Here is a 14,243-nt window from a genome sequence, read left to right on the forward strand (position 1 = left end):
ATTACCCGAGAAGGGGCAACTTTAATGTTAACACGAATTCCCAACACACTCGAGAGCAGCCACTAAAGTTTTCCTCAGTGTAAAATCAGTATTTTCAGCAAAACATTGGAAATAATGGTCCAAATGTGGAATGTAATACCTCGTTGAGCTAGTTATTTAAATTCCAATCGAGTTGCATTCAAATTTGGGAATTTTAAATTTTTTTCATTTTTTGCAAAATTTGATAATGTTACCCCTTACAAAAAATGCAAAAATTGACCAAAAAATTAATTTTCCCAACTCCGTCAAAAAGTGATAGGGATGTTTAGTACTGGTAATTAGGAGCACAAAACTGTAATTCTTTCAGCGGTGTGACCCTTTTTTCTTAAGTTATAGACCAAAAACCCATCTTAAATATTGGAATTTTGCAAAAAATCCTTTCATTGATTTTTGTGTAAAAAATAATCAGTCTTTTAATCAGAACTTTCGAAATAATGGCCCAAATATGGAATGTCATACATCGCTGAGTTTGTTTTTTAAATTCCAATCGAGTTGCATTCAAATTTGGGAATTTTAAATTTTTTTCATTTTTTGCAAAATTTGATGATGTTACCCCTTACAAAAAATGCGAAAATTGACCAAAAAATTAATTTTCCCAACTCCGTCAAAAAGTGATAGGGATGTTTAGTACTGGTAATTAGGAGCATAAAACTGTAATTCTTTTAGTGGTGTGACCCTTTTTTGTTAAGTTATAGACCAAAAACCCATCTTAAATATTGAATTTTTTGCAAAAAATCCTTTCATTGATTTTTGTGTAAAAAATAATCAGTCTTTTAATCAGAACTTTCGAAATAATGGCCCAAATATGGAATGTTATACATCGCTGAGCTTGTTTTTTGAATCCCAATCGATTTGGAATGAAATTTGGAAATTTTTTTTTTTTCAATTTTTTTTCAAATTTTGATGATGTTACCCCTTACAAAAAATGCGAAAATTTACCAAAAAATTAATTTTCCCAACTCCGTCAAAAAGTGATAGGGATGTTTAGTACTGGTAATTAGGAGCATAAAACTGTAATTATTTTAGTGGTGTGACCCTTTTTTGTTAAGTTATAGACCAAAAACCCATCTTAAATATTGAATTTTTGGAAAAAATCGTTGCATTGATTTTTGTGTAAAAAATAATCAGTCTTTTAATCAAAACTTTCGAAATAATAGTCCAAATATGGAATGCCATACCTCGTTGAGCTAGTTATTTAAATTCCAATCGAGTTGCATTCAAATTTGGGAATTTTAAATTTTTTTCATTTTTTGCAAAATTTGATGATGTTACCCCTTACAAAAAATGCGAAAATTGACCAAAAAATTAATTTTCCCAACTCCGTCAAAAAGTGATAGGGATGTTTAGTACTGGTAATTAGGAGCACAAAACTGTAATTCTTTTAGTGGTGTGACCCTTTTTTGTTAAGTTATAGACCAAAAACCCATCTTAAATATTGCATTTTTTGCAAAAAATCGTTTTATTGATTTTTGTGTAAAAAATAATCAGTCTTTTAATCAGAACTTTCGAAATAATGGCCCAAATATGGAATGCCATACATCGTTGAGCTTGTTTTTTAAATTCCAATCGATTTGGATTCAAAATTGGAAATTTTTTTTTTTCAATTTTTTTTCAAATTTTGATAATGTTACCCCTTACAAAAAATGTGAAAATTGACCAAAAAATTAATTTTCCCAACTCCGTCAAAAAATGATAGGGATGTTTAGTGTTGGTAATTAGGAGCACAAAACTGCAATTCTTTTAGCGGTGTGACCCTTTTTTCTTAAGTTATAGACCAAAAGCCCATCTTAAATATGGCATTTTTTGCAAAAAATCGTTTTATTGATTTTTGTGTAAAAAATAATCAGTCTTTTAATCAGAACTTTCGAAATAATGGCCCAAATATGGAATGCCATACATCGTTGAGCTTGTTTTTTAAATTCCAATCGATTTGGATTGAAATTTGGAAATCTTTTTTTTTCAATTTTTTTTCAAATTTTGATGATGTTACCCCTTACAAAAAATGCGAAAATTTACCAAAAAATTAATTTTCCCAACTCCGTCAAAAAGTGATAGGGATGTTTAGTATTGGTAATTAGGAGCACAAAACTGTAATTCTTTTAGTGGTGTGACCCTTTTTTGTTAAGTTATAGACCAAAAACCCATCTTAAATATTGCATTTTTTGCAAAAAATCCTTTCATTGATTTTTGTGTAAAAAATAATCAGTCTTTTAATCAGAACATGCGAAATAATGGCCCAAATATGGAATGTCATACATCGCTGAGCTTGTTTTTTGAATCCCAATCGATTTGGATTGGAATTTGGAAATCTTTTTTTTTTCAATTTTTTTTCAAATTTTGATGATGTTACCCCTTACAAAAAATGCGAAAATTTACCAAAAAATTAATTTTCCCAACTCCGTCAAAAAGTGATAGGGATGTTTAGTATTGGTAATTAGGAGCACAAAACTGTAATTCTTTTAGTGGTGTGACCCTTTTTTGTTAAGTTATAGACCAAAAACCCATCTTAAATATTGCATTTTTTGCAAAAAATCCTTTCATTGATTTTTGTGTAAAAAATAATCAGTCTTTTAATCAGAACATGCGAAATAATGGCCCAAATATGGAATGTCATACATCGCTGAGCTTGTTTTTTGAATCCCAATCGATTTGGATTGAAATTTGGAAATTTTTTTTTTTTCAATTTTTTTTCAATTTTTGATGATGTTACCCCTTACAAAAAATGCGAAAATTGACCAAAAAATTAATTTTCCCAACTCCGTCAAAAAGTGATAGGGATGTTTAGTACTGGTAATTAGGAGCATAAAACTGTAATTCTTTTAGTGGTGTGACCCTTTTTTGTTAAGTTATGGACCAAAAACCCATCTTAATTATTGAATTTTTGGAAAAAATCGTTGCATTGATTTTTGTGTAAAAAATAATCAGTCTTTTAATCAAAACTTTCGAAATAATGGCCCAAATATGGAATGTCATACATCGTTGAGCTTGTTTTTTGAATCCCAATCGATTTGGATTGAAATTTGGAAATTTTTTTTTTTCAATTTTTTTTTCAAATTTTGATGATGCTACCCCTTACAAAAAATGCGAAAATTGACCAAAAAATTAATTTTCCCAACTCCGTCAAAAAGTGATAGGGATGTTTAGTACTGGTAATTAGGAGCATAAAACTGTAATTCTTTTAGTGGTGTGACCCTTTTTTGTTAAGTTATAGACCAAAAACCCATCTTAAATATTGAATTCTTGGAAAAAATCGTTGCATTGATTTTTGTGTAAAAAATAATCAGTCTTTTAAGCAGAACATTCGAAATAATGGCCCAAATATGGAATGTCATACATCGTTGAGCTTGTTTTTTGAATCCCAATCGATTTGGATTGAAATTTGGAATTTTTTTTTTTTTCAATTTTTTTTTCAAATTTTGATGATGTTAAAAAATGGAAAAATTTAGTCAAAAAATAATTTTACAATGTCCGTCAAAAAGTGATTAGGTTGGTTAGTATTGGTAATTAGAAGTAAAAAACTGTAAATCCTATAGCTATATTACCATTTATAGCCAAGTTATACATAAAAACCCAATCGCAAATATGGAAGTTTTGCCAAAAATCGTTCGTATTACATACATACATATATGCATCATCAATTAAATGCCTGTTTCTGCTGCGATATAATTATAAATTAATTAGCTCAGTATACGAAGATAGCATCATTATGAAAGTACTAATTATAGCAAAGCTTCCTGTTCTTAGATCATTAATTTTAAATGATTGCCTTATGTAAGTGTGTTGCTGGCTTCAATACATTAGCATGCTCAAATGTCTCTGCTTTAAAATGTTCATTAATTTAAAATGAAATCATATGCCCCTAATCCTGATAATCCAGCAACTTTTCGAGCTGCCTTCGCTTGGTTTTGGCACTGCTCCTCAGTGTGAGAGACTGTGTCATCTACGGACATGGATTGAAGCCCAGGCAACTGGGTGAACTGGAGGGGCCACTGTTTTCTGCGCATTGTGGGTGTGTTTCGCCAGCGGGAAATGGGCAGGTAAAAGTGCAGTGCACAGTAATGCAGGGCGCATCTTCCCGCATCGTCCCACGAAAACGAGAACCTCGACAATGGGCTGCCGTTCCTACTTGGCGCTGCAGTGGCAGTGGCAGTTGCAGCTCTAGATGGCGATGGAGATGCTGCACAGCGGACTGGTGGGCATTGTCTGAGACATGACATGAGAATTAGGCAGCCAAGCGCACTCGAGTCGGAAGAGTCAAGTCTGCTGGCCTGTGCCAAATACGCGAAGACATGGTCTCCGTTTCTGCACAGGGAAATATAAGGGATCCTACCGCATATGCTCATGTTTAATGTTAATTTTCGGTTCTATTAACTATGCATATTAGTTGAGCATTTAAAATGTAGATTGATTTCCAAATTATTCTTATTTGTTCTTTGAAACCATTGATGTATCTATTTTCGTATGAGTAACAATTTATAAGGTGGGACAGTTTTCTCACCGTGCATGGCTCTATTCGCCATTTGCGACTCGCAAGCCTCAAAATGTGTATTGGGGTAACGTTCATCACGTTTGTCGATGCAATTTCACAGATAACTGTTTTTCCATGTTTGCCACCGCCAACGGAGGGGCGGCGGGGAGGCTGCGGGGGCGGGGAGCGGTCAGGGGGAGGGGCTGGGATCGGGTAAGCGGCCTGCAATTGCATAATCCGCCACCAGCTTGGAAAACAATGCAAGCGCTTTTAAAATGCCGCAATTATCCCCAGCAAAACCAGAAAAAGAAGCAAAACAAAAAATGGCCAAAAACCAAAAGACACATTTTGGATTTTCTTTTTTCTATTTGTATTTTTCTCGTTTTTTCTTTGTGGGTCACAGCAGCCAAGTTGTCTGAGACTTTGTAGAATATGCTTGCTTTACTGACTGATTTTTCAAATATTTTTGTCACGCTGATCCGCAGGTGGTACCATTTCTGCATACCCTATAATAACATATTTCTCTGCATTCTTAACGTTATTTCATATTTATATGATTTCTTATATTTATTTGTTTTTAGAATTACTTTGAAAGTTAAGCACGTATCATGCTCTGATGTACCTAACTTTTAGGCACACAAATCTGGCATTTCAAATTATTTATTGACCCTTTAACAAGGGTAACTGCAAGTATCTTTTCTCAAAGCCATTCATCTCTTCTCGGTTTTTTAGTTTTTTCTAGACTTATGTCGTTGCCATTTAGCTGTGGCATTTCAATTGCAATTTTGTTTTATTTGTTTTGCCTGTCATTTGTTTTTTGTGGGCTTGTTGTGACATTTTTTGGAGTGCCATTTGAGCGATTGTCTGGCATTTGTTTGTTTGTTATTAACAAATTACAATTTTTATTGCAGATACCATCCAAGCTGTGGAAATATTTGAATATTCAAGATATTTTAGTTGCAATCATTTGTTTCTCCATGGCGGTAAGTATTCAATTTTTTTCCTTTCCAGGTTATGCAACAAATTCATTTCCTTTTGCTGCAAATAACTCAGAGTTCATTCAACAAATACGTCGATTTATTAAATGTCACAGCACAAAGGAAACTACAAATATTTATATGCATTTTACATAAATTGTGCCATTGTCATGTTTGAATATTTTCTTTTTTTCACTCCACTTTCCCACAAAATGCATTTGACAAAGGCAACACAATTTTCTTGAACAAAAGGCCGCATTCGAAATCACGTACAAATATTTTGGACGTTAATTTGCCGCCAGTAGAAAGCTAAATGTTAATGAACCAAAAAGCCACAACACAAATTTCCACTAAGTGAATACTAAAAGACGTATCCCCACAAACTGGCATATGTGTGCATCCGCGGAAAGTCATAGTGCATAATAACAACTTCAGCAGAAAGACAATGCACTTTGCATTTGAATGATCATAAACTGGTGCATACATTTTATGATTGCTATTACGACAAAATAAGTATCACTTCATTTCGGATTGTGTTTGCATAAGCAAACTAATAAATTAACAATGTTAAACCTATTAAGAAAGCCTTAAGCACTTATAATCTATCCTTTGGGCAATTTATTAAAATTTATGCCACACTCCTATAAAGCCTTGATTAAAATCCAGTTGTGATCGCATTGATTTGGAAAGTCAATTGCCTTAAAAGGCCAGTTGGTCCTAGGCACAGGTAATTTCCAATCAGCCATGTTTTCAGGACCCAAAGACAACTGGGCCCAGGCGAAATCTTAACCCAAGCCCAAGCCCGTTGACAAGACAATGAAAAGTGAAATTGTCTCGATAGATATTCGGTTTAGTCACCTTTTTAGCTAGTTTTTTGGCTATCTGGTTTTTCTTTATCTACGGGCACGTTTGTTTGCTTTTCACATATTTTGTTTTACTTTTGTGGCGAGGGGGGAGATCAATGAAAGTCACAAAGTCGCGTCGATTTCGCATGTTCGCATAATCATGCCAAAAACGGCAACAAAAGACCATCGAACACTTGGCCAAAACGCGGAGAGGAGAAAGGCTAACCTGTGGTGCCCGGCTCACCTGTTCACTGCTGTTTTTCTCCGCACATCTGAGTCTGAAACCGAATCCGAATCTGATGTCGAGTCTGAAGGACGTTTGTGAAAAAGGTCAGAGGCTGAGCCAGCGGGCCGTGTCAGCGAAATGCAAACGAAGTACAATTAACAATTAAACATTCAAATGTTTGAGTTGACAGGCAACAACTTTCACCGATGCTGCACAAGAAAAATGTATAAAACTAAAAAAACAGCGAGCAAAAACTCCCATGGAGTAGAGGCTACCAAATATCGCCAGCGATTCACTCTGCAAACCAACCGATGTCAATCAAAAACGCCATCCACCGACACTTTTTATTTGCTGTTGGTTTTTTTTGCACAACATCACCTCCATTGAGAAATGCTGAAGGTTAAAATGCAATTGAATGAAAGAAATACAAATAATTGGGCAGACATGAGAGGAAAGTTAAGGTGGCTGACACACAATCCACTCGGGTTCTCTTCGGGTTTTTTAATCCATTTTTATACCTGGCTTACTATGCATACCTGCGGAGACACTTGTCGTTAACTTGGCTAATAAATTGGCTTCATTAGCTGGGTTAGCCATCGGAAAGGTAATCACATTTCGGCCGTAATGTCTATAAATGAGATTTCAATTTGAGATGTGAGCTTTAAGCAGCCGTGGAGATTAATTGATTAACTTTAAAGCGGCTGAAATCATTTTTAAATGCTCTTCTTTCTGCCATAAATCGTAATAGAGATGGAATTGTATTTTCATAAATATACAATAGGTTTAATTGCACAAACTATAGTAAACTCGTCTATAGCTATTTTCGCCATTTCAAGTTCTCAATTGCTTGCCAAATTGCCAATCTGATTATGTCTCAAGCATAACTTCCTGAAAAACTCCTTAGCTGTCTTCTCGAGTAGTTTAAGACTCGGGCGCCCCCTAAAACCCAGTGAACATGTCCAAGTGACAATATATGGCTTGCTGGCCAAAACTTGGAGACGTTCGAAATTTGAACCGTGGGCGAGGCAAACGGTTCGTGACCGTTACCAATAGTTTGGGCCACGTTTGGTCGGGCTTTGCGCTTACTGGGGGTTCAAGCCATCTTGGCCAGTTGCTGCGGACAATTACAGTTAGCCTGGCCTATGCAAATTGCGTGCATGACAACAAATTTGTGGCCTGATTGATTGACGGGCCGGCTGATTGGAAAGGTATGCGCAGGCGCACGCACCTCAGATACACATATGCTATATGGTAAACTATCTACGTATGTATTTACAAGCATAGGGTGCAGGAGAGGGGGAAAAGCTCAGCTATTAACCTTGATTTGCGAGCTGACCAATAAGCAAAACAAAGGAAAATAACAAGGCAAAAGATAGAAATAATACGAAGACTGGCGGCTCAACGAGAGTCGTGCAAATGAAGTCATTTCGAGTACTCAACTCGCCTTTCAATTGAGGGCAAGAGGTTCAGAAAAATAGGTGTATATAGACTAAGATTTCGGCACTCAAGCATGGGCAAAAATAATCTCCCACTCCCTCACTTCTTCGAGCAGGTGTTGTGCCAAAGTTCTGCTTTTCAGCGGAAATGGTCGGCGACTTTTGGCACTTTACAGTTTGCCGGGCAAACGACTACACAAAATGGCCCAAAGCAGATGAAAAGGGGTAATGATGAAAATAGGTAATGAGACACGCTCCAACAGTTACGACATATTTGTACTCAATAACAATAAAATATTTTTTAGGTTCCGAAATGACGAATTAAATATAATAATATTCGCAAGAAATAAACATATTTTTATGGCGGCGTTTATTTAAACTGCGAAACAGATTATTAAATTTTTAAAAACTTTCCGCAAATAATAAAAAATAATTGTATACTATATACAAACAATTTAGTGTCGCTTTATTTTTAAAATGCTGACCTCAATTCAGCGCTGATTTTGTGCTGGTTCCCGCATCCGAGTGCCGCAAAGATATTTTAATTACCCGACAAGAAGCAAATTTAAAACCGGCTCAAAAAATCCTGCCATGACATCAGCCAGCTAACCAATAACCACGATCATCATCATCACCATTATTGGCATCAATTTCTAAGCGAAATAAAAAATTAAATACACGCTTTTAATTTGTGGATGCCGCTGGCGGTGTTTTTCGCTAAAAGAATCTACGCAAAATATACTTTTCGATTCGTCCGCCTGCCAGCAAGTCGTCTTAATTTGAAGCATGACTACAAGTGCGAGGGTCGATTGAGCACTTAACAGCAGTCGAAATATATAGAATAAACCAAAATCTGAAATGAAATATTATAAACAAACAGGGAGGGAACTAAAAATGAAATTAGGTATTAAGTTCCTATAAAAAGTGCCACGATGAGAAAGGAACTTTCCATTCGGACCCATCGCAGACTTGACCCTCTGGCAGCGATTTCTTTCACCTGTGCAAAGTGTTCTTGCCACACTCGCGCACACACCCGGCAGGCATGTGTGTAAGATGTGTAATGTGCTTACGGCCGGCATTCTGTGGTATCATCTCCATTGTGGAGGCCTCTTCCCACTGTCGCTTCCTCATCTCAAAGCTCTTTCTCAACCGCTATCTTCTGTCGGCGCTCGGAAATGGGGCGAAGATTCAGGGGGGGAGGGGGTAAAGGGGGCTTCGGGCCAGGCTTTTGTCAATTCATTGTCAACAAGTCAGTGAACTTGTGTGTGCCCAGCTGAGAAAAAGCAGCTACACAAAGGGAAAAGAGCAGGCAGTGGCAGCAAACCAGCAAACCAGCAAAGCAGCAGCCCAAAACCCTCAGAAGAGCAGAGAGGCATGGTGTGGCTTTTTCTTTTAGAAATAATTAACATAAATTAATAGGAAATGGGTAGAAGCAGCGCACAACAACAGTTACAAGAAGACACGCAGCCCAAGGAAGCCGAAAAATTGCATACACTTGCATTCTATAACCCATCAAATACTTAAACAAATATCATACCTTGTTTTTAATTTGCGCACAGAAGATACAAATAAGTACGTTACTTTTGCGGAACTTCTCCGCATTATTAACGCTTAAAGATTTTATAATAAAAATCATAGTAATATAGTAATCATAATAAATATTTATCACATAATCCAAATGTCTAGGAATAATCTTGGGAAGTAAAAGTGTAATGCCCACTGAGAGAGCAGCAAGGTTCCGAAAAAGACATCAACACGAAATCAGAAAAGAAACCAGGAAAGCAAAAAGTTCGCGTCTTAAGTCTTTCGTTTTTTGCCCGGTCGCCGCCGAAACTTACATAAGCCCAAGATGCTGAGACCGAGTTATTTATGGCACACGCACCCAGAGAATGACAAAACGCAGCCCGTTTGTGCAAACGCAGTAGAAGAGCGAGTGAAATGTGAATAAAAAATGTTTTTTGCATTTAAATTGCGCCAAATGCAGGCGAGTGCAACAGAAGAGTTGTTGGCTAATCAGCACCTGTCAGGGGCTGAGTTGCAATCAGGAAGCAAACAACAAAGCCAAACCCTGCAAAAAGCTGCCCTCCTCTGGCTCAATGTTCACATGTTGATTAGGTTTCGTTTTTTCCAGCTCTCTTTCTTTGTGGGCTCGCGCATAATATGCCCCATGATGTAATAAACACACATGGGCGCACATCGAAGGAGGCAAATCGATGGGAATGGCCAAATCGATTGGCAGAAACAAGTTTTAGTCCGGCTGCAAAGCTGGAGTAAAAAAGGGTTGGCTGGCAGTGAGTTATCGGGGATTCTTAATGATCTCACACCGGCATTAGCATTTCGTATTGAGTAGCGAAAGCATTATAATTGAGATAAATGTCCGACTAAATATAGTAGATGAGCCAGCACGAGCGTGGTGGAATTTACAAGTCAATTATTCCTTTTGTTATTTAATGAAAATAAAAGAAAAGTTTGTTTTTGATTGGACTCATCAACCAGTGATTGATATTTCTGGGAATTGTTATAATACAAAAATGTATCAATATAATATTCATACACGAAATGTAATCAAAGGTGCAAACACTTCTGACACTTTGCCATTGCTAAATGGTTTTTTGCGCCTGCCTTTTTATTAGATTTTACCTTTCTGCTTGCCCAACAATTATTTACACATTATACACTGTCATTAGAGGGAAATTATAATTATTATCGTTGTTTATTACACAATGCAGCAGCCGCGACATCGGACACTCACGAAAAACAAGCACAAGTGCTGGGTAAACAATGTGTAATGAATCGATAAATATGGCGACTGAGATGGGTTCGAGTGTTCGCCTTGGCCTGGGCGGGGTAAATAAACAAATAAATGTTCGCATTTACGTATTGACAAGTAATTGATTTCGCCTTCTGTTTGCCCGGTCGAGTGACTGACCGCTGCACTTTCACTTCATAATTTTTAATATAAATAGAAATTATGCTGGATTTTGCGAAAGGGAGAAAGGGTTGCTATGAATCACTCAAAGTGTCCCATCGAAAAAAAAGGTTATCATTTCCTGGGCAAGCATATATTTGTAAACGTTTTTTACTTTAATTTCTATGCAAGCTTATTAAAGCTTGGCTTGTGCTCAGAATAATGTGGGATTTCCTAGAATCCGCTCGCACTAAAAGAGTTCACTCAAGCCAAAATTAATGGGTGTTCCACAAGCTAAAAGAGAAAGAACTTACGTTGAAAAAGGGATAAAATCCAAGAAAATAAATAAAGACACGCGCCCGAAAAAGTTCTTGAAGCAAGACAGAAAAAGTAAGCTGGGGATGGGGAACTAAAAAATTGGATAGCGGTCGTTGGAACAGTACGAGTACGAGAGTAATTATATCATTTAATTTCGGTTATGTGCAGAGCAGTTAAACTACAGGTGCCCGCATCGAAAGCCCCTACTTCTCTTGGATTGTAATTGCAAAGTTACGAAGCGTTAACACCGCGTAAAGATTGTCCAAATTAATCGTGTGATAGTGGGATCGGAACTGGGACTGAAATTGGGTTTTCGGCATTTTGGGGCTTTTATTTCTTGGGCTATTGCTTATGCAAAGCGCCCCCTATCGGCGCGAACCCGTATGTGAGGAAATCAAGGGAGTTGGTCAAGATAGCGATGCCCTTTGATTGATGTTTCGCTTTATCGGACAATTAATCAGTTGTTTTAAAAGGTGCGCCCATCAAAAGACGTTTCCATTACAAAATACTGGCACAAAACGTATTTAAGTATTGATAATTAATAATATTACATCAATTTTCGTGGCAAATTGCATGCTTTACGGATCATTTTAACAACCATAACATATTTACATGCCTTTTCGCAGAAATCTTTACCTTATAGTCTCACCAGCTCTTCCATTTCTCCATGATCACCTAAACTTCATTCATAGTGATTCATTCGTCTGTGCTGCGCCTCGAACACCCCACATTCATTTCGCAGTCATTTCAATCACTTGATTCATCTCCATGTCCAGGGAGCTGTTGGCACGCCTTCGACTTTGCTTTGATTTTGGTATCCAGCTATTTTATGAGCGACTTGATGTTCTACGGCACACCCAAAAATACGTTTTCACCCAATCTTCAATCGATGGAGGCCGCCAGCAAATCTCCGCCGTCATCTCTCCGCCGTCTTCTCTCCGTTTCTCCAGCTTCTACAGCTTCTCCAGCCTCGAAAGCAATTTATATTGCGCTAATCACGTGAAATAGATCAAATTTCTTTTGTCGGCTCTCGTCTCGACTGGGTATTTTTCGATGGTGAGGCGGATGATGACAAGAGAGGGGTTCCACTTCGGATCCAAAGATTCGGAATTGGCGCTTCGAGGAGCTGCAAGTTTGAGCTGAGTTTCACTTGTTGTGGCAAAAGTGTTGCCAAGTTGCTCGAGAAGCCGTCAGCCAAGTAGGATAACCATCGGGGCCATTTACGTGGCGAAATTTGGAAAAAAGGCGCACAGAAATAATTGTTTTTCATCGCAGAAATAAAATTAAAAAAAGAAATGCAATTGGCAAAAATACCGCACAAAATGTTAATCTTTCTGTGAGCAAATAATGTCAGATTAGAGCTTAAATAGGTCTCTTTAAAAATAGGACATAAAAATATTATAATGCCGTGTTATATTAGGGGTTTTTTCGCAGCTTTTTAAACCAGTGAATATACCACCTCCTTCAAATTTAAACAAAGAGCTACATATTCTGCACTTTAAAGAGGTGAAATTCATTGGGAGAAAATCACTTCAAGAAACTGAGTAATTGAATTTGCGACACGAGATACATGTGGATTTAAGGAGGCGCAGATGAAATACAAAATAAAAATATCTGGGAGAAATTCACTTTCCGATCGCTAATTGAAAGTTTCGGTGACAAATTCAGAGCTCGGCTTAGAAGCTTACCAGCAGCCAGGTGAATTTCACTGCTCTCCAAAATGTGAGCAATCCAATCGAGTGGGTCGCATGGCAATGTTTTAATTTGTATCTTTCCATTTTCATTTCCATTTCCACAGACTCTGTGTCGCACTCTCACCGAGGCCTAATCTGCAGGTGGCTGGCATCGGGATGGTATGGGGATCTCGATGGGGATGGAGATGGTATGGGGGCTTCTCGGCGGAGAGATGGCATAGTGATTGGTTTTGCCTCCGCTAATGATGATTACCCACTTTTACCGGGCACATATAAAAATCAAAAGCGGTTTAACGCGTTTCTCGACTCTCGGACACTTTATGCACTGCCTACAGGCACACTGCGAGAAATGGCCAAACAATGCGTAGTTCTGCGAGATTTTGAAACATATACAAGCATAATTATTTGGCAAAGATGCACAAATGCATATCATTTCACGCATTAGACATATAGCTATCGTAGATGGAATGTATCGGAATATGGTTCGACTTTAATGGCCATTTCTCTCAGTGCACATCGCATACATTTCGCCTGTGCACTTCTCGTCCGCCTCATTGCGATTCAATTAAAAATGCTTAACCACCACACAACCCGTTGTGTCGTCGCACCCAAAAGAAAGCCACTGGCTGCCATACAAATCAGTTACTAGAGCTCGGGGCGTGGCAGTTGGACTGGACTTCGAGTTGGGCTTCTTCCTTGGCCTTGGCCATATTTGTCTGCGGATTTCTCCCGAAAATATATACATGTATATGTACATGGGAACAAATATTTGAGCAACCAGTTGCCAGCTGAATTTAATTGCAAATTATCATGTCTCGGATCATGTGCAATTTTTTTTTAGTTTTCCAGCGTCGAAGAAAAGTGAAATTCCATTTGGCAATTGTTTTTTTTTTTTTTTGTTTTTGATGCTTGGGTTTCTCTCCCTCTCTTCCCATTTCATGTCAGCAGGTTAGCAGGGATTTGTCAAAAACAAAAAAAGGGGGAAAAAGGCCAAACAAAACAACTGAATGAATGACTGGTGAAATCTCAGGCTGAAAAACGTGCCGAAAATGCATTTATGGGCCGCTCAAAAATGCCAGCGTACAAGGTCATTAAATTGTTATCACAGTGTTGGATTTTTTGGTGTTTTTACAATATGCGAAGACCTGGCATGTAATCTCATGAATTTTGTCACGAGTTCGCATTGGCATTTACTTAATTTTTATCCACACCCGCAGCAATGCCAAATTGCCAAAGAGCCATATTTTCAAGTAAAAAATGTCCCAAGTGCTAACGATACGAAAAAGTTGGTTTCTGAGTATCCAATAAATTATGCCTCATCATTCCCTAAAT

The 14,243-nt window shown here is 37.5% G+C and overlaps 1 protein-coding gene across 1 annotated transcript in view; it reads left to right on the plus strand.

Moving 5' to 3' along the window:
- Positions 1-14,243, plus strand: part of LOC6549942 (fl(2)d-associated complex component) — a 35,863-nt gene that overhangs the window by 11,565 nt on the left and 10,055 nt on the right. Inside the window, exon 2 of the mRNA XM_026982672.1 lies at positions 5,419-5,490. The gene's annotated coding sequence lies outside the window, so the exon portion shown is untranslated. The remainder of the gene's footprint in view (positions 1-5,418; positions 5,491-14,243) is intronic.

This window comes from Drosophila erecta, unplaced genomic scaffold, assembly GCF_003286155.1.
Source record: "Drosophila erecta strain 14021-0224.00,06,07 unplaced genomic scaffold, DereRS2 tig00000152-arrow-arrow-pilon, whole genome shotgun sequence".
In the NCBI taxonomy this organism is placed as follows: Eukaryota; Metazoa; Arthropoda; class Insecta; order Diptera; family Drosophilidae; genus Drosophila; species Drosophila erecta.